Genomic DNA, 27477 nt, shown 5'->3' with positions numbered 1-27477 from the left:
TATGAAGGCGTTCAGAGTATGTCTCCCCAAAATATGCCTTCCTGGCATGTTGATTATTAGGAATTAAAGGCGATTGAGGAACAGCAGCTACGAGAAGAACGCCCTGGCCCTCCTTGTCTTCCTGAAAACAGGAGATCCAACTCCCGTGTGGAAGGTGTCCTCTCTCTATCTCCCTTCCCCGGAGGGAGAAGACATTCTTATCACCAGAGATGGGGACTGGGGCTGAGAATCTGTACCAACAAACCTGGTCATCAAATGACCACGATGTGTGTGTTAAGTTAAAGGGCACCATGATGTGCAGCACGCAGAGTGGAGGGCGAGACTGTATCAAGCTGGAAAGGACTTCAACCAAGGGAGCGGCAAAGAACTTCCCAAGAGGAGGAGGCTTAGGTAAGATCCAAATGCTCAGGAAGTTCGGCGCGTGTCAGTTACGGTGATACAGGATTTTTGTTCCCTTGGTGCCAGCGGTTCTTGGGCATGCTGCTTGGAAGAATGAAGAGGTAGGTCAGATGCAGAGTGGTGGCAGCAAAGCAAAGTTTATTGAGCAAGAATATAAAGCTCCCGGAGGCAGGGGGACCTGGAGAGGGGGCTGCCTCTGGAGTTTCCATGTTTAGGATTTTTTTTTTAAGATTTTATTTACTTATTTGAGAGAGAGAGAGCATGAACAGGGTGGGGGTGGGAGGGAGAGGGAGCTTCAGACTAGCTGTGGAACAGGGAGCCTGATGCAGGACTTGATTCCAGGACCCTGGGATCATGACCTGAGCCGAAGGCAGATGCTTAACTGACTGAGCAACCAGGAGCCCCAGTTTAGGGGTTTTTATGAGCTCCTTGTGGAACTGTCTTAAGCAGCCAGGGTGTGCTGAGTTGCGCCAACTGGGGCTGTGATCACCTATCTGTCTACCTATTAAGTTAATGTCTCTGTGTTGATGGTCATTTTTTGCTGACATCTGGGGGCTTACGTCTGACCTGCCCCTTGGCTGTAATAGTAACAAATGCTTTGTGGTTAATCATCTTATTTGAGGACGTTTTGCAGAAGTCATTTCTGCAAAGTAGAATGTCAGGACCATTTTGCCTAAGCTGCGGAACAGGATGTCAGCGCTATTTCATCTTAGCTGTCCTGACTCCATCTTTTCTGGTCAGGGACCCAGCCCTGACTACCTGGGTGTCCAACTCATTCCTAACAGTGGCTGCTCCTGAAGGGAGAGATGACCAGATAAACTGCTCTGGAAAGAAGGGAGAGACATCATCTTGTGACCCACTCATTGTGTTTAGCGCAATCCAACATGGCGGGAGTATTTGGTCATTGATCTTGACTCAATGAATGGAAACCTGTGCTCAGGATGGACTGGCAGGGAGTGAAGCATGGAATTTAGGGAAGAGTGTGAGGGCCTGAGCCAGGGCAGTGGGGGTGAGGGTGAAGAGCAGAAAGGAATGTCAAGGGTATGCCGTAGCAGGATCCACTAGAGAATAGGAATGGTGGTGGAAAATGGCTTCTAGGTTGAAACCCTGGGAAAGTGGGGAATTTGAAGGGGGAGAGGCAGCTGGAGTTGTAGTTAGAATCCCAGAAGTGAGGCCATGGCTATTTCTAGCCCTGCGGCGTGGGTCTCTTCAGATTCAGTCTCTTAACTCATAACATAAAATTACAAGAGTATAAGCACATTAAAATGTATTACAAGGTGCTATTATGGCCAAGGGAGACTGAGAGAAAATGAGAAGATGGGAAAAAAAACGTCTCCAAGGTAAACGGTTAAAGTTGCTCAGGAAGAAGGATGAGGAGTCATTTTATGGAAATGAAGGGGTCCGAGGAGTCCCTGAACATCCATAAATTGTACCGAGACACCGTATGAGGTTGCCACCCAGTAGAGCTGTGTGCCGTCCTCTTTGTCTGTTGTCAGGGGCTACGGATCCTGGAGAGAAGACTAGCTCCAAAACAACTGATTAAATAAATTTAATTAACTTGGAAAACATAAATGGGGCCTTCTGAGACTTTCTTTCTGTTTAGCCAACTTTTAAGACACTGTCACGTGACTCATCTGGTTTCTGCCCTGACTGAGATGCTCGGATAGTTGTATGATTTCACTAAAGGTCCATATCTCATCCTAAAATACATTCTCATAGGGTTAGAGACTTCTTCCTCAGCTTTGGGATTTTTCTTTAAAACAAAACATTGATTCATCCATATAAATCATGGTGCCAAATGTAATCCTGCTTCACAGAATGAGAATCAGTCCATTTTTTGTTTCCAGATTCAATAGAACCCTATACTCCAATATTCTTTTCCATATCCTCACATTTGAATTGAAGTTAAAGGTTGTCTGTTGAATAAGCAAGTTAGAGATGTCAGCTTTGAGCTAAACCAATGGTTCTCAGAGCATGGCCCTGGACCACCAGTGGCAGCCTCACGGGGGAATGTGTTAGGAATGCACATTCTCAGGCTTCTCCCCAAAGGTACCGCATCAGGATCTGGGCAGCCAGGGCTCAGCAATCTGTCTTAACAAACTCCCAGGTGATTCTGATACAAGCTCAAGTTTGAGGACCACTGCATTACAGCATCAATAACTGTATCAGTAAAGGTTTTCTAGAAAAGCAGAACCAATTGGCTATCGATGGATATATACATCATAGGGGATTTATTATAGAAATTGGTTCAGCAGTTATGGAAACTGAGAAGTTCCATGATCTGCCATCTGCAAGTTGGAGAATCAAGAAAGCTGTGGTGTAATTTGGTCAGAATCCAAGGACCTGATAATCTGGGGGCTGATGGTGTAAGTACCAGTCTGTTTCCCCAAAGCCCAAGAACCAAGAGGACCAGTGTCTGAAGGCAGAAGACGGATGTCCCAGCTCAAGGAGAGAGTAAGTTTGCTCTTCCTCCACCTTTTTGTTCAGTTGGGGTCCTCCGTAGATTGACAGGATGATGCCTGCACGTCATGTTGGGGAGGACAACCTACTTCATTGAGTCACCAATTCCAGTGCTGATCTCTTTCAGAAACACCCTCATAGACACACCCGGAAAGAAAGTTTTGCCAGCTATCTGGCCATCGCTTAGCCCAGTCAAGTTGACAAATAAAATTAACTATCACAATAACTAAAACTAGTTTTTAGATTGAGCGTCATACAAATTAATACTTTTAATCGTTCAGTTTCTGCTTCATTTTATGAATTTTTATAGGGTGCTCACCATAGGTCAAACATTGCTATAGGTGCTGGGATGATAAAGCAGTCAAGGTTCCTGCTCCTGGACAGAATTGCAGATAACATACAGGATGTCCAGTTAAAATTTGAATCTCAGATAAGCAATGACAATAAGCTTTTAGTGTAAGTATCTCCCAAATACTACATGGAACATACTTATACTAAAAATTGTCTATTGTTTACCTAAAATTTACATGGAACTGGGCGCTCTGTATTTTTATTTGCTAAATCTAGTCACCTTACTCTTTTTTTTTAATTTAATTTTTTAAATTTAATTTAATAATTTAATTTAATTGTTAAAATCTAATTTAACTTTTAATTTTTTTCAAATTTAATTTAATTTTTTTCTTAGAATTTTTTTCTTACTCTTCTTTTTATTAACATATAATTTATTATTTGCTTCAGGGGTACAGGTCTGTGATTCATCAAAATTCCCGATGCTCACAATAGCACATACCTTCCCCTGTATCTATCACCCAGCCGCCCTACATCTCCCACCCTCCTCCACTCCAACAACTCTCAATATGTTTCCTGAGATTAAGAGTCTCTTATGGTTTTTCTCCCTCTCTGGTTTTGTCTTGTTTCATTTTTCCCTCTCTTCCTTTATAGATGATCCTCTGTCTTGTTTCTCAAATTCCTCATATCAGGGAGATCATATGATAATTGTCTTCTCTGATTGACTTATTTCACTTAGCATAATACCCTCTAGTTCCATCCACATCGTTGCAAATGGCCAATTTTTGATGACTGCATCATATTCCTGTGTGTTTGTGTGTGTGTGTATCACATTTTCTTTATCCATTCATCTGTCGATAGACATCTAGGCTCTTTCCATAGTTTGGCTGTTGTGGCTATTTGGCTATTGTGGACAGTGCTTCTATAAACATTGGGGTGCGTGTGTCCCTTTGAATCACTACATTTGTATCTTTGGGATAAATACCCACTAGTGAAATTGCTGGGTCATAGGGTAGCTCCATTTTCAACTTTTTGAGGAACCTCCATACTGTTTTCCAGAGTGGCAGTGCCAGCTTGCATTCCCACCAACATTGTAAGAGGGTTCCCCTTTCTCCGCATCTTTGCCAACATCTGTCATTTCCTGATTTGTTCATTTTAGCCATTTTGACTGGTGTGAGGTGGTGTCTCATTGTGGTTTTGATTTGTATTTCCCTGATACCAAGTGATGTAGAGCACTTTTTCATGTGTCTATTGGCCATTTGGATGTCTTCTTTGTAGAAATGTCTGTTCATGTCTTCTGCCCATTTCTTGATTGGATTATTTGTACTTTGGGTATTGAGTTTGATAAATTCTTTATAGATTTTGGATACTAGCTCCTTATATGATGTGTCATTTGCAAATATCTTCTCTCATTCTGTCGGTTGTCTTTTGGTTTTGTTGACTATTTCTTTTGCTGTGCAGAAGCTTTTTATCTTGATGAAGTCCCAATACTTCATTTTTGCCTTTGTTTCCGTTGCCTTTGGAGACATGTCTAGCAAGAAGTTGCTTTGGCTGAGGTCAAAGAGGTTTCTGCCTGGTTTTGCCTCAAGGATTTTGATGGCTTCCCTGTCTCATATTTAGGTCTTTCATTCATTTTGAGTCTATTTTTGTGTGTGGTATAAGGAAATTGTCCAGTTTCATTCTTCTGCATGTAGCTGTCCAATTTTTCCAATGTCTTTTCTCTTGTTGAAGAGACTGTCTTTTTCCCATTGGATATTCTTTCCTGCTTTATCAAAGATTAGTTGACCATAGAGTTGAGGGAACATATTTAGGCTCTCTATTCTGTCCCAGTGATCTACGTGCCTGTTTTTGTGCCAGTACCATACTGTCTTGATGATTACATCTTTGTAATAGAACTTGAAGTCCATAGCTGTGATGCCACCAGCTTTGATTTTTCTTTTTCAACATTTATTTGGCTATTCAGGGTTTTTTTCTGGTTTCATACAAATTTGGGGATTATTTGTTCCAGTTCTGTGAAAGAAGTTGATGGTATTTTGATAGGGATTGCATTGAATGTATAGATTGTTCTGGGTAGCACAGACATTTTCACAATATTTGTTCTTCCAATCCATGAACATGGAACATTTTTCCATTTATTTGTGTCTTCCTCAATTTCTTTCATGCATTTTCTGAGTCACATCCTTTGCCTCTTTGGTTAGGTTTATTCCTAGATATCTTAAGGTTTTGGGTGCAGGGTGCAGTTGTAAATGGGATTGACTCATTAATTTCTCTCTCTTCTGTCTTGCCATTGGTGTATAGAAATGCAACTGATTTCTGTGCATTGATTTTATATCCTGACACTTTACTGAATTCCTGTATGAGTTCTAAGAGTTTTGGAGCGGGGTCTTTTGGGTGTTCCACATAAAGTGTCATGTCATCTGCAAAGAGTGAGAGTTTGATTTCTTCTTTGCTAATTCAGATGCCTTTTATTTCTTTTTGTTGTCTGATTGCTGAGGCTGGGACTTCCGTTGTCTGCTGTGTTGAATAGCAGTGGTGATAGCAGATATCCCTGCTGTAGCCACCTTACTCTTGTGACACTTCTATTGGTGGGGGGAGGATATAGACCACCCAAAAGTAAACTTATTCAATGAAGCAATGCTTTTCAATGGTGATATGTACAATTAAGAATATATAATGGAGTAATATGGTAGAGAGTAGCACGGGATAGACTGGTTAGAGAGACCCTCTCTGAGGAGCTGGGAGTCAGCTCCATGTAGGTGTGAGGGGAAAATATCTCAGACAAAAGGAAAAATTCAGTGCAACGTCCCCAGGGTAAGAAAGATCTTAATATGTTCTAGGAATTGGCCAAAAGTCAGCAGGGATGAACACAGCAAGTGAGAGGGAGGGAGGCACAAGATGAGGTTAGAGAGACAAACAGGAGCTCAGTCACGCAGGCCTTGGCAAACCATAGTAGATTGCAAAATTTATTCTCATTGGAGAGTTTTCAAACACAGAGGAGTCTCAAGCCTGGCTTTGTGTTTTCAGACGATCTCCTAGCTTCTGCAAGGAGAATGCATTGTAGAAGGGGCAAGAGTGGAAAGGAGGGAGGCGGGTCAGGAAGAGCTTGTTGAGGTCCAGAAAGGAGACGATCAGAGCCAGGACATGGAGTAGTAATGGGTATGGGAAGAAAGAGACAAATTCAGGATATGTTTTGGAGAGGAGTTGACGGGACCTGCTAATGGGTAACGTGGTGGTTGGAGGGAAAGGGAAACAACATGGGTGAAGGTGTTCATCACTGAGATGGAAAGAGACTGGTGGTGGATGGGTTTTGGTCAGGGGAAATCAAGTTCCATTTTGTACAGGTTGCATTTAAAAAATTTATTAGATACTCAAGTTAGGAATTCAAATGAATCATTTCAGGCCTAGAGATTGTAAATTTGGGATCGATTGGTATATATATGGTATTTAAACTATGGAACTGATTAATATTATCCAGGGGAGTGACTGCTAATGAAGAGAAAAGGGACCAGGGGGAAATACATCCCATAGGTGGATTTGGAGATTCCACCAGGGGACGATGAGGAAGTCCCAGGAGGAAGTGTTTTTTTATTCAACATCAGCTTTGTCACAAGAATTATGTGTGTGTGTGTGTGTGTGTGTGTGTGTGTGTCATACTGTAGTTCTGTGTATATATATTTGTAAATTATGTCAATTACCCTTCTGCTGAAGACTGTCACAGCTTGAGTAGATGCCATCACAAATTATGCATATCATGAACAATTTCGAATATGTTTTTGCTGTTTGGCTTCTTTTTTTTTTTCATAGTAGTTAAAAGAAAGCCCAAAACTCCTAACATGAAATCTGTTTTCTTAGCAAGTTTAAGTGTGCAGTATTGCTAACTCTATGGACAGCTGTTACACAGCAGAGGGCTGGAACCTCACGTTGCGTGGCTGACACCGCATAGCCCCCCATAACAACTCATTGTCCCCTTCCATGCCAGTTCCAGTAACCACCATTGTATTCAGTGCTTTGTGAGTTTGACCATTTTAGATACCTCCCCAAGTGGAATCGTGCCATGTCTGTCCTTCTGTGACTGGCTTATTCCACTTCGCACAATGTCCTTGAAGTTCATCCCTGTTGCCAAGATGGCAGGATTTCCTTCTTTTTATAGGGCTGAATAGTGCTCCATTGTAAGTGTATACCATGTTCTGTTTATCCATTCATCTCTTGATGAACATTTGACTTTTCACTTCTTTTTAAAAATTTTTTTGAAGATTTTATTTATTTATTTGACAGAAAGAGAAGGATCACAAGTAGGCAGAGAGGCAGGCAGAGAGAGAGGAGGAAGCAGGCTCCCTGCTGAGCAGAGAGCCCAATGTGAGCCTCAATCCTAGGACCCTGAGATCACGACCTGAACCAAAAGCAGAGGTTTAACCCCCTGAGCCACCCAGGCGCCCGACTTTTCACTCTTGACTATTATGAATAATGCTTCGTGGAACATGGGGAGGCAAATATATCTTTGAGATCCTGTTTTCAATTCTTTTGGATAAATACCCAGAAATGGGATTGCTGGATAATATGGTGGTTCTATTTTTGGTTTTGTGAGAAACCTCCACACTATGTCCATGGTGGTTGCCCCACTTGGCATTTCCACCAACAGTGAGCAAGGCTTCCAGTTCCTCTGCCTCCTTGCTAATGCTGGTTATGTTGTTTCATAATGGCCATTCTTACACGTATGAGATGATAGCTTACTGGGGTTTTGATTTGCCTTCCTCTGATGATTAGTGATGTTGAGCATGTTTTCATATACCTATTGGCCATTTATATGTCTTCTAAAGAGTAAAGTCTATTCAAGTCCTTTGCCCATTTTTACTTTATTTTTTTAAAGATTTTATTTATTTATTTGAGAGAGAGAGAGAGTGAAAATCGAGAGATTTTCTCTTGAGAGAGAGAGAGAAAGAGGGAGAGAGAACCTGAAGCAGACTCTGTGCTAAGCGCAGAGTCCAACATGGCGCTCAATCCCACCACCGTGAGATCATGACCTGAGCTGAAACCAGGAGTTGGATACTTACCTGAATGAGCCACCCAGGCGCCACCCCCACCTTGCCCCTTCCTTTCTTTCTTTCTTTCTTTCTTTCTTTCTTTCTTTCTTTCTTTCTTCCTTTCTTTCTTTCTTTCTTTCTTTCTTTCTTTCTTTCTTTCTTTCTTTCAAGATTTTATTCACTTATTTGATAGAGAGAGACACGAGAGAGGGAACACAAGCAGATGGAGTGGGAGAGGGAGAAGAAGGCTCCCCACTGATCAGGGAGCCCGATGCAGGGCTCGATCTCAGGACCCTGGGATCATGACCCGAGCTGAAGGCAGACACTTAAGGACTGAGCCACACAGGCGCCCCCCACCAACCTTGCCCCTTTTTAATTGGGTTATTTTTTTGCCATTGAGTTGTAAGAGTTCCTTATTTACTTTTTTTTAAATTGAGAAGTAGGTATAATTTTATTTAAATTTTATGATTTTTGATAACCTAGTCTGGGTCGGGTATTCTTTATATATTTTAGATATTAACCCCTTATGTATCGTTTGCAAATATTTCCTCCTATCCTGCATGTTGCCTTTTTACTCTGTGAATTGTTTCCATTGCTGCACAGAAGTTATTTAGTTTACTCTCATCCCACTTGTCTATTTTAGCTTTTGTTGCCTGTGCTTTTGGTGTCAGATCCAAGAAATCATTGCCAAGACCATTTGGTTTCTTAATATGAAGGGTAAGTGTATTCATTCTTTTCTCCCCTAGTGCTGTTCTCCTCCAAAACTTGTCTTTACATTTTCTCCAGAAAACCAAATCATTTTATTTTTAATGATGACCTTTCAGACTGAATTTACAATAGAATTAGCAATAACATCAGATATTTCACCTTTAACAGAATAAACCTCCCAAAACTTTACCTGGGATCCCCAAACTGTAGGAAACACCACCACACAGGAACCGTTATTAGGCTGAACTGCTTTTCTTTTTGAAACACCTGATGCACCATATCAAACCACTGTCGTTAACCCTTCGCAAAGTTCTGCTGCCACCAGCGGAGCCAACATGAACAGAGATTGCCGCCTGTTTCACTCTACAAGAAAACTTGAAATAAAAAGGAGCAAAATTCACTTAGAACAGATACCTGATAGAAGCAAAAACTCATGCCTCACAGGGTGATGTGTAAATGACAGCCGTGCACGTCACACTGTTGTCTGTGGGAATAACTCCTGAACTTCTTAAAAAAACCCCTAACGTGAAAGAGATGCTGAGATTTCCATTGCAGAACTGTCTGGGTTTCACGTGATCGTGAGAGAACAGCAGCTCTCCGGGTGGCTGGGGAAGATCAACAAAGAGTTTGACCAAGCTGGGTTTTTTGTTTTTGTTTTTGTTTTTATTTTAAAGATTTCTTTATTTATTTTGGAGAGAGAGAGAGAAAGAGAGAGAGAGAGAGAACGAGTGGGAGGGGCAGAAGGAGAGGGAGAGAAAATCCCAAGTGTGATGCAGGGCTCAATCTCACAACCCTTAGATCGTGACCTGAGCAGAAACCAAGAGTCAGACGGTTAATCGACTGAACCACCCAAGTGTCCCTGGACCAAGCCATTGAAAGGGCCCGCTTCCAGTGTTGCTACTGAGACCGATGTTTCTTATTCTCGTCTCTATGCATTACCTGCTTGTTCTCTCTGAAAATTTTTAGGATTTTTTTTTTTAAACCTCTGGTGTCTTCATTTTATGGCAGTACAGCTTGGTGTGTGTGTGTGTGTGTGTGTGTGTGTGTTCTAGGTGCTTATTGGGCCCTTTAAGTCTATAAGGTCATGTCTTTCAATTCTAGAGAAAATGTTTATTTCTGTAGTTAATACTGCTAATTACTACTAGGACATGATTTTTTTTTTCTTTCTTACTAGCAGAATATCTGTACATAGAATGGCAACGTGTCTACAGAGTCTCCCAGCCATCGTCATTGTTAGATGGGGTCATGTGACACATTCCTGTGCGATGAGATGTGAGCTGGTGTCACAGCCGACACGGCCCTCTTCTGAGGTCGCCAGGCTTAAAATGAGAAGAGGGTGGGCACAAGCCAACCAGCTCCCCCAGGGCCACCTCCAGCACATTCCAGGGAACCACCACTCACGCTGTCGCTGGTGAGTGGTGGTTCCCTAGAGTCCACAATGCAGCGACCCTACAGAGAAAGCAGTTAGCATGCACCGTCAGGAGGGCTGAGGAGGTGGGAGAAGTGGGCTGTCAAATATGACTTCTGGGGCCTTCCTTTTTTCAGTAAGGCTTTGTAGTCTTGCCCTCTGCTCTGCTTCCCATCCCCAGGATCAGAATATCTCTGACTCACCTTCTTCAGGTAACAGCAAATCTCTCATCTGCTGGATGGCCAAGGAGCAACAGTCCCGGGGCCCCAGGGGGCAAGGAAGAGGTCTGGGTCTAGCCCCTTCTTACACAGACTGGTGAGCTTCTCCCCTCATTTTGAGCCCATCCTGGCCCCTGGATTTGGAGCAGATCCTCAGTCTTTCAAGGATTCGTGGTGGATTCAGTTTCTGTTTGTTGGCTTCTCTGGGTGTAGACACAGCTGAACAGAGAAAACGAAAACTAACTTAGCCGCCCTCTGTCCCGCTACTTTACATCTCCCGAACATGTACTGAAATCGTGCGCATTCCCTCTCACATTCACCTCCTCCTATTTTATTCCTTTGTGGCCACCTTAGTGGGCCTGGCGAGGGGGCAGAGAGAAGGGCACGTGTTCAGTTTGCAGTAACCTGGGTGCTGACAGCCGCCGCTGAGGAGGTGCACCGAGCGGCGTCTATGCTGCGAAATCCCAGGCTTTTCGTCCACACCTCTAACCATATGAATTTTTAAAGAATAGCAAGTTATGAAAAAAAAAACATTAACCTACTTCACAGTTTTATCTAGAGATGCCTGCACTGAAGTAAGTATCTAAAATAGTTAGTGAGTTTCCTCTTGAATGACCAATGAGGCAGCTGCACAGGGCTGCTAGAATAAGAACTATCCGCTCTGCTCAGCACCATCAGGCTCCCCGGCCATTGTCTTGTGAGGCCATCGTCTTCCCATTAACCCAGGCCGCCTCTCACAGGGCCAGTGCGGCTGGGAAAGATGTGGGGGATGAGGACGTGGCTGACTCCTCCAGGGCGCTCGGTAGGTGCCGGCCACGCCTCCCACGTGACCATCGTCAGGTACAGCCTTGCCTCTTGTTACTCTGTATTATTATCCCCCACGGTTAAGAAGGCACAGAGTGGTTGAGTATCTTACACAAGTTCCCATAATTCAAACAAAAGGAATGGTTCGGAGCCAGCATTTGAACCAAGGAAGGGCTAGTCTACAGGCTTCGCTGGCGGGACGCAGTGAATGTATGGAATCACCTGCAACTTCAGAGTCACATTCTCTGCTCTGCTCCGGTCCTCACAGTCTCATCGTACAGCTGAGAAAACAAAAGCTTAGTTTTAATTTTAAGATAGTAAGAGCAAGGTAACTTACCCATTTACCTTGAGATGCACTGATGTACTGTGGTTTTAAGATTTATAGATCAGAGTTAAGATTTAGAGGTCATACTTTATACCTATTTATAAGCTCTGCTGGTTCATTTTGGTGATTATGAACCCTCCTCTGCACACAATCCCAAGAAGGAGCACTGTAAAGGTAATGTAAATATTAGAATGCAAGTTATAAATTGTTGACTTAAACCTCAGAAGGCCTTTTCCCATAGAAATAACGTGAGTCACGGTGAGTCGGTGAGTAGGCGAACCCACAAAAGCCAGAATGTGTCCTGTTCGCACCGCAGCCACAGCACCCCCCAGCAGCGGACAGCAGCCCTGCCGGGAAGAGGAGGAGGGTCGGGAGGTAGGGGTTGGGCCCCTCCCTGGAGGGATGAGGTGTAGAAATGAAGTGGTATCTGGGAGGGGCTCATGCTGGGTTGTGAGCTGAGTGTTTGTAAAGTGGGAACGGCTGGGTACACTGTATACCTAGGGCTCCTCCCAAACCCAAGCCACAAGGGAGTCAAATTTGCCATTTAATCAAAGAGATTTCCTGGCACAACATCACTGCTCATCTAAAGGACACAGGATCCTGAGTGTCTAATGCTCAAAGTCCCGAGGCTGGACAGAGGCCAGCTGAGAGCCATTTGTAGGACACTATGTCCGAGTAAGACCCATTTCCCAAGAGATTTCTGCTTTCTCTCTAGTTGTTGGGCCCCTAGTTCTACTATGAACCTATGGACCTTGTATGTTTAGAGGCCCTTTTTTGTACCACGGCGACAGGAAAAGATTCGTATTCTGAGCTAATATAATCAGTCATTTTCAATGAAGCCTTCTGACTTTTACCAGAATCCAAACGAGGGGTCGTTGGGAAATGAGGGGTTTGCCAACATGATCCAGAATAAGAGCTGGGCGTTATCGTGCCTAAATTGATTAATTATAATAATTGTAACCATACTATTCATTCAGTCAGTCAGTCAGCCATCTATTTCCTTCTCTCATTCTAAAAATTACGAGAGGTGACCCAGTTTAATAACGATGATGATAGTCACAGCGGATCCAGTGAATTCATGAGTCTGAGTTCATGAATTCACTGGATCCACTGTGACTACAGAAGAGCAAACATTTCGCCACAGAGGGCTGGTTTCTCCCATTGCCAGTGATTAGAGATTGTTTTATTTTATTTTGTGTATTTCCTGGAAGGAATTAAACAGGTCTTATAACCCAGTGTGACTCCTGGCTACAAAATATCCCCATGGTTTATTAACAGAGAGGATCTGATAAGAGAGCATGTTACATTCTAGAAGATCTGTGATGGCTGGACCAAAAGCTCGGGCAGGGACCGAGGATCTGTACACCCTGCAGGGCCCTGCAGCTCGGATGACGGGAGACCCTAGTACCTTCTACTGTTTTCGGATTAGCAAAATCCGCTTGAGGGATTTTTCTTATTTTGAGCCCAAAGAAAAACAGTTGCATTTGAATCATCTGCTCCTTGCCAGGAGCCGGCCAAATCGAGGCCTCCACGGCTCCTCCCTCCAAGATGAGGACGCGCAGTGATGAGTCATTATTCTGGTCCAGTCCATCCTTCCATCCTCAAAGACCACAGCTACGAGTGACAGCTGGTTGTCTGCCCAAAGGGAGAAAAATTCTCTTTTATTACTTTTTGAGAAAATCGAGGCCCTATTGAAGATTGTTTCCCTCTTCTTACCCTTCTGACTATGCAAAGCTCTACATCTAAAATCCACCCTGTTTCCCTTTTTTTGGTTCAAGGTCAACTTTTCTACCTATGTTTTGACCCTCTATTCTTTTGGGCACCTGTAAGGCTCTTGTAAAATTGAGGTGACAGGGGTGCCTGGGTGGCTTGGTGGGTTAAGCCTCTGCCTTCGGCTCAGGTCATGATCTCAGGGTCCTGGGATCGAGCCCCGCATCGGGCTCTCCGCTCAGCAGGGAGCCAGCTTCCCCCTCTCCCTCTTCCTGCCTCTCTGCCTGCTTGTGATCTCTCTCCCTCTCTGTCAAATAAATAAATAAAATCTTTTTTAACATAAAATGAATGATTTTAAAGTGAGCAAGTGAGGGCAGTTAGTACACTCAACAGTGTTGCACAACACTTCCTTGTAGACCGTTCCAAACCATTTCCCTCACCCCAGAGCAAAACCCTGCCCCCATTAATAAGTCACCCCTGATTTCCACATCCTCTTAGCCCCGGGCCACCACCCGTCTGCTTTCTGGCTTTATGGATGTACCTCTTTCAGTTATGTCATATAGTTGAAATCATATAAGCAACCTTTTGTGTCTGGCTTCTTTGATTTGGTGTCGTGTTTTTCAGGTTGATCCATGCGGTAGCGCGTATCCTCACTCGGTTCCCTGCGGCTGACTGATACCCCGCTGCATGTGTGTATCGCTGCTTGCTTGTCGGCTCATCGGCTGAGAGACCTTGCACACTTTCCTGCTCTTCACTGTTGCTGCCGCAAAGGTTCGGGTACGGTAAATATTTGTTCTAAACTCTGTGGGGCATATACCTAGGAGTAGGATTGCTTCGTTCTAGGATCATTCTGTGTTTAGCTTATTGAGGAACCACTTCAGCCTCCTCTCTCCCAGGCTTTTGGGTCCATCTGCTGTTTGTCTTGTCCTGCACCCCTTTGCTACAGGCATTTACAAACACTTTCCCTTTTTCCATGCTTTCGCGTTTTCCGCAATGCAAATCCCCTACCTTTCAGATGGTGCTCCATCCTTTCATTTCTCTAATTTTCCTCAATAGTCCCCTCTCCTGGGGTATCTTCCCTTGGTTAAAAAATGATTCTAGGCATGCCTGCGTGGCTCAGTCAGTTAAGTGGCTGCCTACGGCTCAGGTCATGATCCCAGGGTCCTGGGATTGAGCCCCGCATCGGGCTCCTTGCTCAGCGGGGAGCCTGCTTCTCCCTCTGCCTCTGCCTGCCACTCTGCCTGCCTGTGCTTGCGCGCTTGCTCTCTCTCTCTCTCTCACTCTCTCTCTGAGAAATAAATAAATAAATAAAATCTTTAAAAAAAATAGGATTCTAGTCTCACCATCAGGAAAGAAAAGCCTCTCTGTCCTGTTTCTCTTCCGTAAGGAGTTGTCTACATTCCCTCTCTCCCCTTCGACTTCTTTTTACCTCTCAGACTCCCGCACTTCGGTTTCCAGGAGAGCGCCACTCCCTGAAGATCACGTATGACTTCCCAGTTTCTCTGAGCACTTAGCGTCTGTCAGTCGTTGTCTTGCATCTTTTTGTCCACAGCGATTCCTTGTGAACTTATCCCTCCTTCCTCGACACTTGCTCCCTTGACTTCTGGGACATTGCCTGGTTTGCGATTCCTGACATTTAGGATTCCTCTTCTGTCTTGTAGGTGTGACTCCCTCCACTCAGTCCTTAGACTCCAGAGTTCCTCAAGGCTCAAACCTCCACCCACAATCCTTGCTACCCTCTCTCTAGTTCATTATACTCTCTGTCTATAGTCCTTGCTATACACGTATTGTTTCAACATCGTTGATGCATGGATAATGCCCAGATCCCTTTCTGTAGCATTTTTATTCATCTAAGAAGAGGACTCAGCTCTCCTATAGCTTATTAGCTAGATAAATGAATATGCATCTCACAGGTACCAAAGTGCGACCTAAACTATGTCTTTCTCCTATGTTCTTTTTTTTAATGTGTTTTTTTAAAGATTTTATTTATTTATTTGACAGACAAAGATCACAAGTAGGCAGAGCAGCAGGCAGAGAGAGAAGAGGAAGCAGGCTCCCTGCTGAGCAGAGAGCCCGATGCAGGGCTCGATCCCAGGACCCTGGGATCATGATCTGATTCAAAGGCAGAGGCTTTAACCCATTGAGCCACCCAGGCACCCCTTCCTCCTATGTTCTTGATCCTAGATGGTAACGTCACTTGTCACGGGGTCACAAACCTGAGTGTCATTCGGAAACCCTTCCTGTCCCTCCCCACCGCCACCCGGACACTCACCCCGTAGTTCTCAGGGTGGTCCACTTTTCCCCATCTCATCACCGATGGCCCAGCCCAGGCGGGCAGCATTCCCTCGTGCACACTGTGCCAGCATCCTCGCCAGTTTGTCTTCCTCAATCTTGTCAGCCCCTGATTCTGTTCCTTACCTGCCAAACAGATCCTTCTCACACGCAGATGGAACCGCACCCTTCCTGCTTTCTCTTCTTTGGTGGCCGCCTATCTCCCAGGGCTCCTTCACCCATCTACACACGCCGCATCTCCGGCATCTCCTGCCTCTGACTTCGTTAGAATGACTTGGACGGCCCCCATCCCGCTGCGTGCACTGTGCCTCTTCTTGCCTCTGTGCCTCCCCTCGTTCTCCGGCTCTGTAACCCCCACTCATCTAGTCCTTGAAGGCTTCCTTGGCCCCTCCTCAGGTCCTTGCTCTGAGCCCCTGCAACATCTCAGGCCTTTTGCTGAGGTTGCATTCTCACGCCTTTCAGTAGTGATCCGTTTCCACGTCTTTCTCTTTCACAGAGTTGGGAGCTCCTGGTACACCCTCACCTGCCCCATTCCTGCCCACATTGTTTTGATCCTCAAAATTAATCGGATGAATGAATAACATGCAGATTGTCCCTCCCTTTCTGTGGGAAAGGACCAGCAAAAGAGAAATCAGAGGCAATAACTGGAGATAATATGAGAAATATGTCAAATAGAAAACATCACAGTGTTGGTTAATCTGATTGTTTTTTAAGTTGTGGCATTTAAAATATGTTGAAGAGTAGCATTTGAACTCTAGGAATTCTAAATTGGGAAGAACTATCTGAGGACATCTGTCTCAACCTCCACTTTCTAAAGTACAGAGTTAGAAAGAGAAAACAAATGGTCATTTGAAAAAAAAAAAAAAGCCTTTTAAAAATAGCTTCCTATATCTTCAACCCCTTGGACAATGAGCTTTTCAGTGTCTGGACCATCTAAAGGGAGACTGTTGATCTCTACTACCAGATAAGGACTGGAGAAAACTGTCGTGGAGAGGACATGGCATTGCCTGGTGACTCTCGTGCAGCACCTGCCATGGGTTTGTCCCTTCTGTCTGATGTCCCATGTAGCCCCAAGCAAGGAACCTTACTTTTCCAGGAACTGACATGATCTCTGTCTCAGAGATGGCATCAGGGGTACTGGCCTTCCTCACTCCTGCTGTGTAACTGGTTAATAATGATTTTTAAATGTTAGAGGCTGGGAAAATCTTCCTGATTTGTTCAATTAGGTCTGTTTGCAGAAGCAGAGGTACTTAGCAAGTCCTAGGAACCAGCAGGGTCACTGATTGAGTAGGTCTGGGGGGTCCGACAAAGCATTTCTCGTAACTGCCCCAGGTGATGTTGGTGCTGTTCATCTGGAGACCACGTTTTGAAGACCACTGTTCCACACTGCCTCTGGGAATGGCCCTGGTGACTCACTGGACTCTGTCTTCAGGAAACAATTCAGTGCGCTTCAAAGTGATGCTGTACGTCTCTCAAATACTCACTTGAATATGCAAGATCAGAACCGTCCACTTGTATGGGCTGCTGATAGTCTGGTTTTATTTCTCTGGCTTTGGATCCCATGAAGATAGACCACGTGAGGACTGTGCATGGCGGCTAAGGAAATAATCTCAGATGCGGAATGCCAAGTTGCCGGGCGAGATTTCAAGCTCCAGGTAGGGTCTCTCTCTACATGGTGCCCAGTGCTCTAAGGACATGGGAGCTTTTTAACAAGAAAAATTTCTAAAAAGTATGAAATGAATGTTCTACCTACAGTGAAATAATTGGGGGTGGGAGGGGAACCAAAGTAGAACATGCTACGAAGATCGTAACTAGATGAGTTTTGCAAGTGCTGATGGGAAGCAGTGTGGCGTCCAGTGTCACGGGAGTTCCGGTGTGACACAGCCCGAGAGCAGGCACGCCACATTCGTGCTCCAAACCCATCTTGAAATGGGGCTCTGCTCTTCCTGCCGCTCCCCGGAGGGAAGACCCCCACCGGAGGCAGGGGCGAGGCACACGTGATGGGCTGGGAGAGGGTCAGGCTGCACACCAGGCAGCATTTCGTCCCTCAGCTCTCCGTTAGTCAGCTGTTCTGCCCCTCCCCCTCCCCCTGCACGGCAGCCACGTGGAAACCGTGGCCACCCTCTCCCGAGCCGTGCTCAGCACTTGAGCTCCATCTCAGCTCCCTGCAGCCCAGCCAGCAGCTGCCCCCCACCCCCTCAGAGAAGCCTCAGGAAAGCACATTACCGAAGCAGGCCGCTTGCAGAGGGATTGTGTCATAAGGGTCCTGGAAGGAACAGATGGAACTTTCCAATGGGGGCCGTTTGAGGAGAATTTAATTGAGGGACCGTTTACAAAGGGAAAGAGCTCCAGGGTCGGGAGAGGGAACTGGTCTACTACACGGCGGCAGGCGGAATTCTAGGACGACCTCCAATGAGTCACAGCCTTGTCAAATCTGCCTTTGAACGTGGGTGAAGCCCGTGAATCGCTCATAGCCAAAGGAATACAGCAGATGTGACAGACGTCACGCTGGCGATCACATCACAGTGCAAGACTCCTATGTCATGGTCGACCCAAGGAGAGATCCCCTCGCTGGCCCTGAGCTGCCCTGTTGTCAAAGGGTCACATGACAGGGAGGTATGGGCGACCTCCAAGAGCCTAAAGCAGCCCTCGGCGGACAGCCACCAAGAAAGCAGGGACCTCAGCCCAACAACTGCAAGACACTGGATTCTGCCAACAACCACGTGAGCTTAGAGGAGAAGCCTGCGTTCCAGGAGACAGGCCGTCTGGCCCACACCCAGCTTGCTGCCTTTTGAGACCCCGAGCAGCGCCCAGCTGAGCCATGCCCGGGCTCCCGACTCCGAGGAGCTCTGCGTGTTTGCGACCCGCCCCTCCCCCCGAAAGTCACGTGGTGAAATCCTCACCCACGATGTGACAGTATTAGGATGTGGCGCCTTCCCAAGGCGACTGGGTCATGATGGTGGAGCCCTCGTGAATGGGGTTAGGGCCCTCCTGAGAGAAACCCAGAGAGCGCTCTTGGCCTCTTCCTGCCGTGCGAGGACACCAGGACAAGACAGCCATCCGCGCCCAGAGGCGGGTCCTCGGCTGACCGTGCCAGCGCCCTGATCTCGGGCTTCCCAGCCTCCGGAATGGTGAGAAGGACATTTCTGACTTTTGCAGGTGCCCATGCTGTGGTGCTTTGTTAGAGCAGTCTGAACGGACGAAGACAACATGAGATAGTAAATGTGCGTTCTTTTAAGCCCCTGTGTTTGTGGTAATTTGTCAAGCAGCAAAACATGGGTCCTCCAAACCCTTCAGAGCCCTGAGACTAGGAAAAGGAGCAGTTCCCAGAAGCCAGAGAGGGGGCGGACTGACCAGAGGTGAGGCCTGTGGGAGGCACAGCCACCCAGCAGTGGCCGGAGAGGGAGGGAGCGGGAGAACGAGGGTCCTGACCTCATAGGCCTGTCCTCTCTGCCCGCCACCCCCTTCCCTCCCCAGTGTCCCAACTAGGGAACCCTGCCGGAAGCAGCAAGGTGGGGGCCAAGTAATTCGGTCTCGTGGGTCAGCTTCTCCGGGCACAGGCAGGGTGGAGGAAGGTGGACAGCAGATCGGATGAGCTCATGGAACATGCATCCCAGCACCAGGAGGTTTTCGTGACCCGTGTGGGAAAAATAAGTGTTTTCCCTCATATTGTTACCTACATAAATGGACAGTGAAAGGAAGGCAAAAAAGTGAGAGTTTGGGTTTCCATGGTAGAGTCAGCAAATGAAAGTATCCTAAAAACTGAAATGACTTAAATCTTTCCTTTCCCCCTTGTTAAGTGGGCTAATCATGGCATATGGTCACAAACTTGCTTTCCTCAAGAGGCCCCTGTACTATAATTACACTCAGGCCCAGTATTGTTCAAGGTCTAGAAAGAGACAGTTTATATAATAAGGCTGGTCATAAATCAGGCAGCTCTGTAGTTACTGGGTAAGGGAGATGGTCTCTAGAGACAGTTTCACTGTTATTTTTTCCCTAGTTATTTCTTAGAAGATACAATTTATTCACTGCTCTGATAAGAACAGATTTTTTTAAACTCACGGTGTCTCATTGTATAGCTGGAGAGCTGGCGACCTGTTTTAGTTTGCTGGGGCTGCCCTGGCAAGTACCACCAACTGGGGGGCTTAAACAACACAAGTGTATGGTCTCCCAGTTCTGGACCCTGAAGTCCAAGACTAGGACATCCACAGGGCTGGTTCCTTCTGAAGGCTGTGAGGGAGCATCTGTTCTCCTTGCTTCTGGGAGCCCCAGAGTTCCTTGGCTTGTAGATGATGTTCTCCCTAGGTCTTCACACTGTCTTCCTTTTTCAAGTATCTGTCTCTGTGTTTAATTCCCCCCCCCTTTTTTATAAGGACAGTTATATTGGATTAGAGCTCTCTCTAATGACCTCATCCTAACCCAACCATCTGCAAAGATCCTATTTCCAAATAAGTTCACATTACCAAATATGGTCACAGTACCAAATAAGGTACTACTGGAGGTTAGGAGTTAATCATTTTGGGGGGGGGGTTCCCACAATTCAAGCCATAAGGGGCTCTAAACCAACATATAGTTTAAAGGCAAAGCCTACTTCTAGTGGCCAAATCGAAGATTCCAGTGAATCCTCATGCCTTGCTGGTGAAAATGTAAAAGGGTGCAAACCCTTAGTGAAAGATTTGGGCAGTTATTTAAAAAGATAAATATACACCTGCCATATGACCCAGCCATTCCATTCCTAGGTGTCTACCGAAGAGAAATGAAAGTTTTGTTCACACAAAACTCACTCGCGCGTGGTCAGAGGAGCTGTGTTCATGGTACAGCCTCGAAATGGAAACACTTGAAGTGTCTGTTGCCTGTGAGCAGATCAACACTGAGTGTCATATCTGTATAATAGAATATTATGCAGCCATAAAAAGGAATAAAGTACTGATACGTATCAGGATATGGATGGGTCTCGAGCACATTATACTACGTAGAAGAAGCCAGTTACAAAGAGTACACACTATATAATCCCATTTATATGAAACATCCAGAAAATGTACATGCATAGACACAGAGATCAGTGGTTTCCTGGGTCTGGGATTAGGAGTGGGGAAACAGGTAAACAGGCGTGAGGGATCTTATTGGGGACAGGAAGTGTTCAAAAACCAGATCGTAAGGGCGCCTGGGTGGCTCAGTTTGTTAAGCATCTGCCTTCCGCTCAGTTTGTGATCCTGTGGTCCTGGGATAGAGTCCCCCATCGGGCTTTCTGCTCAGCAGAGTGTCTGCTTCTCCCTCTGTCCCTCCCCTACTCATGCTTGTGCACTTGCTCTCTCTCTCTCTCTCAAATAAATAAATAAAATCTTTGAAAAAGAAGAAATAGAAAAAACTGGGTTGTTGTGATGGTTGCACAAGTCCATAAATGTTCCAAAGATCATTTAATTGTACACTTAAAATTTTGGATGCATTTTTTGGTATGTAAATTATTTTTCAATATAGGTATTTAAGGAAAAAAAAAAAAAAAGCAACAACAACTCCCAGTGTCCTTAAGGTAAAAATCAAACACTTTTACCATTTATTTAGAAGATGTTCTTCAGTAGGATGTTAAATATATCAAAGCCTATTTTATGTACTGGCGAGGAACCATGCCCAAGATAAAGTATTGGATATAGAAAAAAAAAAAAAACCCACCCAAGCAAGGTTCAAGACCGCCTGTATTTGCTAGTGTACGTAGGAATTTTTCTAGAAGGTGATACAAGAAACAGGCAATAGTGCTTTATCCTGGAGAGTGGGAATGAGATAGGGACTTTTCTCTGTAAACCCTTTTGTCTCTTTTGAATTGGTACTACGTGTATGTTTTCAAAAACATAGGTATGTAAACATTTTTTTAATGTATCAACCTACCACAAGCTAAAAAGCATACTCATCACTGGAGATGACCTTCCAGAAAATAACAATAATGGGTCTTCCCCTGGTGGACCTGACTGTCACTTAATAAATGGTCCTTCCAGATCTGATGTTTGGCCTTTTGTGCTAAGAATAGTTTATTCACCTCCACCAAGGAGCCATTTGTCCACGAGAGGTCATGTTGTAATTATGTGGTCATGTTCAAGATGAGGGATTTTGTATCTTTCTGGTCCGTCTGACCCACTTCAGATGGAGAAACTGGGAAATATTCTTTCATGCAAACTCTTCCAGGGAAAGGTACCGCCTAAACATTAAATCATTAAGATAATACATGTTATTGGGAGGTGGGTGGGAGGCCCTATTTATATGTTTGCATTCTTTTTAGAGTACTGGCTGGGCCATGGTTAATAGGGGAAGCACTGTATTATACTATTTGTTTTCCCTTTCCATGGTGTTGGCTGCTGTGTAGGATGCTGCAGTTACTAGTTATTGATCTCTCTCTATTCCCTCTGTTGTTGTTCTAACGATGTCCTGCAAATTGAGAACAGTTATGATTTTTTTCTAAGCGCAACATAATGGCATTGTGAAAAAGATTCCTATAATCAAGAAGTTGGTTTTGAAAGAAAACAAGGGAGACTTCACTGGCCATTCTTAGAATACATTAGACACCCAAAGCATGTCAGTCATTAATTCTTTCCCATTCTTTCCATGGGGGTGTGAGTTCCTGATTGCTGTGGGCTCTTACACTCAGCTGTTACCTCCGAGAAGTAATGCTCTCTATATTTGCCCAGACCTCTACGGCTTGAGAAAACTCACAAGCATCACATTTGGGAAAACGTCTCACCATGTCTAGCCCCTCACCACATCTGACTGGTCAGCCAAGCAGACAATCAAAAGGTATTTCAGTCTTTTCACGGAGCTGCTGTCATGTGCTAATAGAGACTTTTTGGGTCTGCTTCAGAGTAGGGAGTAGGGAGTTATTAGTTCCTCAAAAATGTGTTTCTTTAAGCCAGTACTTTAAAAATGAGATATTTTATTCAAATTAGTTGTAGCCTAAGGAAAGAAAGTAAAAGATGAGTGTTTATTAATGACAAGGCCTCCTGCTGGTCTCAGGAAAGTCTGTTTCCAAGCAGGCTGCATGAAAATCAATCCAGCCACAATGGGCCCCGGTTACATTTATTAGGACATTATTAATCTGCTTAATGATGAGCTGTCACATAATTCTTATACACTGTCCCCCCAAAACAAAGATACCACAACTTCTAGTTTGCAGTGGTGGTTTCTATGTCATTTCAGGGAACATGGAAAAATGGAAGACAGTAGACAGGACATCTAACCAAGGAAGCTTTTTACAATTCCTATATAGGCACCTTTCAACATCTTTGGATTTATGCTAAAAGTAAATGTTCCTTGGAATAAATTGATATATCCGAAAACCCAAATGTGAACTTAATCATCCACTTTTCTATAAAACAAAACATATTGGTAAGCTTATATTACCTACAAAATAACAAGCAAAATTGTTTCAAAGTAAATTCATCCCCAAGGTTTGGTTTTGATTTGTTTTTCCTAATACTTTCTAAGTATATTTGGTTGCTGGTTTCTAGTTCTTATCCAAGAATATGTAACTATTAGCAGCTTCCAGGACAGAGGAATAGTGGGGGTGTCGGGGTAGTCAGAGCAGTAATTAGATGCACACTGACGCTTTTTTTCTTCTCCGTCTCCCGATCCACAGGCGCGTGGCAGGAAATGTGGGGGCTGAGATGTGAACCAGCTGCTCAACCTCTTTGCACTTGACCCCTCCCCTTGACTGCTTCACCGGACTGACTGGGTGTGCCGCCTCCTTGTCATCCTTATTCAATCTGGACATCATGATTTTGCCAAATCTTTGCCAAGCTCTGGGGTGAGATGGCAAAATGAATTTTAAAAGCATTTTTTTCCCATGTTCTATTTCCAGGGGAAACACACTGACTGGTAACTGGTGACCGGACAAGCTGTGTGTTCCTGAGACACAAGGAGGATGGTAAGGGCTTCATGTTGCTTTGCTGTAGAGATAAAAGTACAAGTAACAAACAAGCAAAAAAGAAATGGAGGAAAGAAATCTTTGTCAAAGGTGAAGCTGGGGAATAATTTCCCAGTTCCAAAGCGCTCGTTAGAAATGGATCACTTGAAAACATTTTCTTCTCCTTCCATTTTTCCTTCCTTCCTTCTTGCCATATTTGGTGAAGATATTGTGTGCTTTGTATATTCCAGATAAAACCTCAAGTCAGATTTCATTTTGGAGAAAGCTTACCTATACTCTTGGTTTGAATTTCAGAAGACAAAGAAAAATGTACTGTTAGGAAGACAAAGAGAAATGCAGCTCAATGAACAACATAAGGTAAAATTCTGTGTACAAAATGAGTATTTACTCAGCATTAATGGAACTAGTATTTATACCATAGACCAGCTGTACACAAATTAACAAAAGGCATCCAGGCAAAAGGACTTCTGAACTTGCGTGGTCAGTGGAATGCTATTGGCTGTAGAAAAGTTGATCTGATAACACTGAGTCTGCTTCCAGGAAAAGGGAGAGAGCCAGGATCACTGTAACCAACACGAAAAGAATTGAGCTTGGTGTCTGTCAAAGCGAAGCGATGATACTAAACACCCAAAAGCATTAACTTCCCTGTGGATTCCAGTTGTTTGCTCAAAGTTGGTTTCAGACTCTGAATAGCTGAAAGGATGTCTGTATCTCCTGGGAGTTTTTAAAAGAGAAAAGTTGGCAATGGAATAAAAGCCCGCACAGTGTGGTTAAGGTTATGATTTTTAGTGTCGGATGACCTTGAACTCAGTGGAATGTTTCCGAGCCTCAATTTCCTCTTCTGCAAAAGGGGAATATTCCTTCTTCACTCGGGGCTCAACAAACACTTAGTGTGTGCTGCTCTTATGCCAGGCACTGTTCTAGGCACTAGAAACACGGCAGTGAACAGCGGTAACAACAAAAACTTGTCTTAAGGGGGCTCCTGGGTGGCTCAGTGGGTTAAGCCTCTGCCTTGAGCTCAGGTCATGGTCCTGGGATGGAGCCCCACATGGGGCTCTCTGCTCAGCAGGGAGCCTGCTTCCCCCTGCCTCCCTGCCTGCCTCTCTGCCTACTTGTGATCTCTCTCTGTCAAATAAATAAATAAAATCTTGAAAAAAAAAACACACACACACACAAAAACTTGTATAAGGACAACAAGCCAGCCAATAAATATATGTAGACTGTGTCGGGTGGTGACCTATGCTGTATGCATTTTTTTTTATCATTTTACTTTATTTTTGCCTCATAATAAGTACACTCTTCAATCCTCATCCCCTTTTGTCCCCCGCACACCTCCCCTCTGGTGACAGTCTGTTCTCTGTACTTAAGAGTCTGTTTCTTTGTCTCCCTCCCTTTTTTATCTCTCCTTTACTCATTTGTTTTGTTTCGTAAATTGCACGTATGAGTGAGATCATATCGTACTCGTCTTTCTCTCACTGCCTTATTTCTCTAGCGTTATACTCTCCAGCTCTCTCCTTGTTGCTGCAAATAGCAAGCTTTCATTCTTCTGTGACTGAATAATATTTTATTGTGTATATATGCCACCATTCATCTATTGATGGACACTAGGGCTGCTTCCATAATTGGACTATTGTAGATAATGCTTCAGTAAACACAGGAGTGCATGTATCGCTTTGAATTGGGGTTTTGGTATTTTTACAGTAGATCCCCAATACTATGATTCCTGGACTGTAGAATAGTTCTATCTTTAATTTTGGGCGTGCCTCCATACTGTCTTTCACAGCGACTGCACCCGTTGGCCTTCCCACCGACAGTACACGAGGGCTCCTTTTTCTCCACATGTTCACCAACACTGGTTGTTTCTTGTGTTTTTCATTTTAGCTGTATTAGTTTTCTCAGGTTGCTGTAACAAAGAAAGTACTATCAGATGGACGGCTTAAAATGACAGACATTTATTCTCTCACGGTTCTGGAGGCTGGAAGTCTAAAGTCAATGTGTTGACAATGCTCTAGGGAAGAACTTTTCTTGCCTTTTCCTTCTGCTGCTTGTTTGCGTCCTTGGCGTCCCCGGGCTGACAGCTGCACCGTTCCCATCTCTGCTTCCATAGTCACACGGCACTCTCCCTGAGTGTGTGTCTCTGTATCTCTGTGTGTCCCCTCCTCTTTTTATGAGGACACCAGTCAATTATATTTATGGTTCGTACTAATTCAGTATGACCTTGTCTTAGTTAATTACATCTGCAAAGACCTTATTTCCAAATAAGGTCCCGTTCTGAAGTTCTGGGTCAACATGAATTTGGGGGGACATGGTTCAGCCCACTACAAATACTATGAAGGGAAATAAAGCAGGGCAAAGGGATAAGCATGGGGGAGGTGCTATTTAAGTAGGGAAGGGTCATTTGAGAGCAGATGTACATGAGCGAGGGAGGGATGCCCTGTTGTTCATCCCTGGAAAGAGCACCCGGACAGGGAGACGTCACAGCCGTGCACAGAGGTCCAGGGCTGGAGCCTGTTTGGTGGCTTCAAAGGATAGCCAAGAGAGCTGTGTGGTGGGGTAGAATGGGCCAGCAAGAGATGGGAGAGTAAGGACCAGAGATGCAGACAGGAGCAAGATCACTTATGGCCTAGTACACCGAGATGAGGATTTTGGAGTGGATCTGTCTTCTGGGGATTTTGTGAGGCTAAAGCAAGCTCTGATTTCTTAAGGTAGGAGAACCCTGCGACGAGCAGGCACGTGGGACTGCCAGCTCCCCGCTCCTTCTTCCCCTTGCTCCCCCAGCTCTAAGACAGCACATCGAGAAATTTCTCTCTCTGCGTTTGGTGTGACCATCTTCTCCAACTGAGGTCTTTTCTGCTTAACTGGTAAAGGATCTGCTGTTTTCCATCGCGGAAGGGACAGCATTTCAGAGCTTGTGTCAGAGAAACTGCAGCAAGTAACCTTTCGTAAGGAGAGCACTTGCTAAATCAGGACACCTGCAGAACACAGAGAGTCGCTTGGGTTGGAATTAAACCTCTTGTTCTGCACTCTGTCCTCAGCCCTCATCATCTCTGAAGACCCTCCATAAACACTGGAGAGGAACATGGCTAGATTTCTAGAAAAGTCTAAAATTCTTTCATTTTCCACAGCAGCCCTATGATTGATCGAAGTTGACAGACTTCATATGTCCCCATAACATTTAAATCTCATCATTGTACTTTTTGTTGGAAAGACATTTTAGTGAGTGAGAGAAGTGTCGGTTGATGTTACGTACGAATACATTCCCCACAGGTGAATCCCCTTTCTATCCCAGGACTGTTGATCAGGCAGCACAAATATTTGTAAATTTCTAATTAATCGGTGTCAATTTCATCACTCCTTTATTTGTATTTAAAATATGCATATTCCCTCTGATGTGTCTGAGCTGGAAACGTCCGGAAGGCAGCAATGTGGGAAAAGAGACACGCAAATGGGAAAATTCAGGAGTCATGGTGGGCTTTTGAAAAATACAAAACTAGACTTTCTGCTCATCTTGCCTCTGTTGGTGGGGAGTGTGGAAATGTGTAGGCAAATTTACACTAGAAAGAGAAAACATTAATGAGACATTAGCTCAATTAGACTTAGCAAAATGAAATAGTCAAACCTTTCTTATGATGAGATTTCACATAACATTTGGTATTTTGAATGTAGCCCTTGACATGCTATTTTGTTTGTTTTCTTGTGCTTCCTTCTTGTCTGGGGTGTCAATAACACCGCGGCCAACCGCAGGCAGCTGATCACCTGGGAAATGCAGCCAAAAGGAAGATCCTAGCCAAGCCTTGAACTTTAGTCCAAATGCTCATCTCTGACACAGACAATGCCAGCCCTTGTGTGGGGAAAGAACAAAACAGGGACAGAGCTTTGCATGGGAATGGTAATGACAATATGCCCTAAGCTCCACTTTCTTATTAATGAGGGGT

General features: G+C 44.6%; 1 long non-coding RNA gene across 2 annotated transcripts; it reads left to right on the top strand.

Moving 5' to 3' along the window:
• The first annotated feature begins 315 nt into the window (after positions 1-315).
• LOC309847929 lies at positions 316-17262 on the top strand. Of its 2 annotated transcripts, none has more exons than XR_014302727.1 (3): positions 316-390; positions 13966-14118; positions 16966-17262. It is a non-coding gene; the product is annotated as an uncharacterized lncRNA (long non-coding RNA). The 2 variants fall into 2 exon arrangements; XR_014302728.1 differs by lacking the exon at positions 316-390 and adding an exon at positions 8810-8885.
• Positions 17263-27477: the final 10215 nt, after the last annotated feature.

Source organism: Mustela nivalis, assembly GCF_964662115.1.
Source record: "Mustela nivalis genome assembly, chromosome: 14".
Classification (NCBI taxonomy): Eukaryota; Metazoa; Chordata; class Mammalia; order Carnivora; family Mustelidae; genus Mustela; species Mustela nivalis.
Note: the sequence above shows the minus strand (reverse complement) of the source record. Positions and strands in the feature narration are given on the sequence as shown.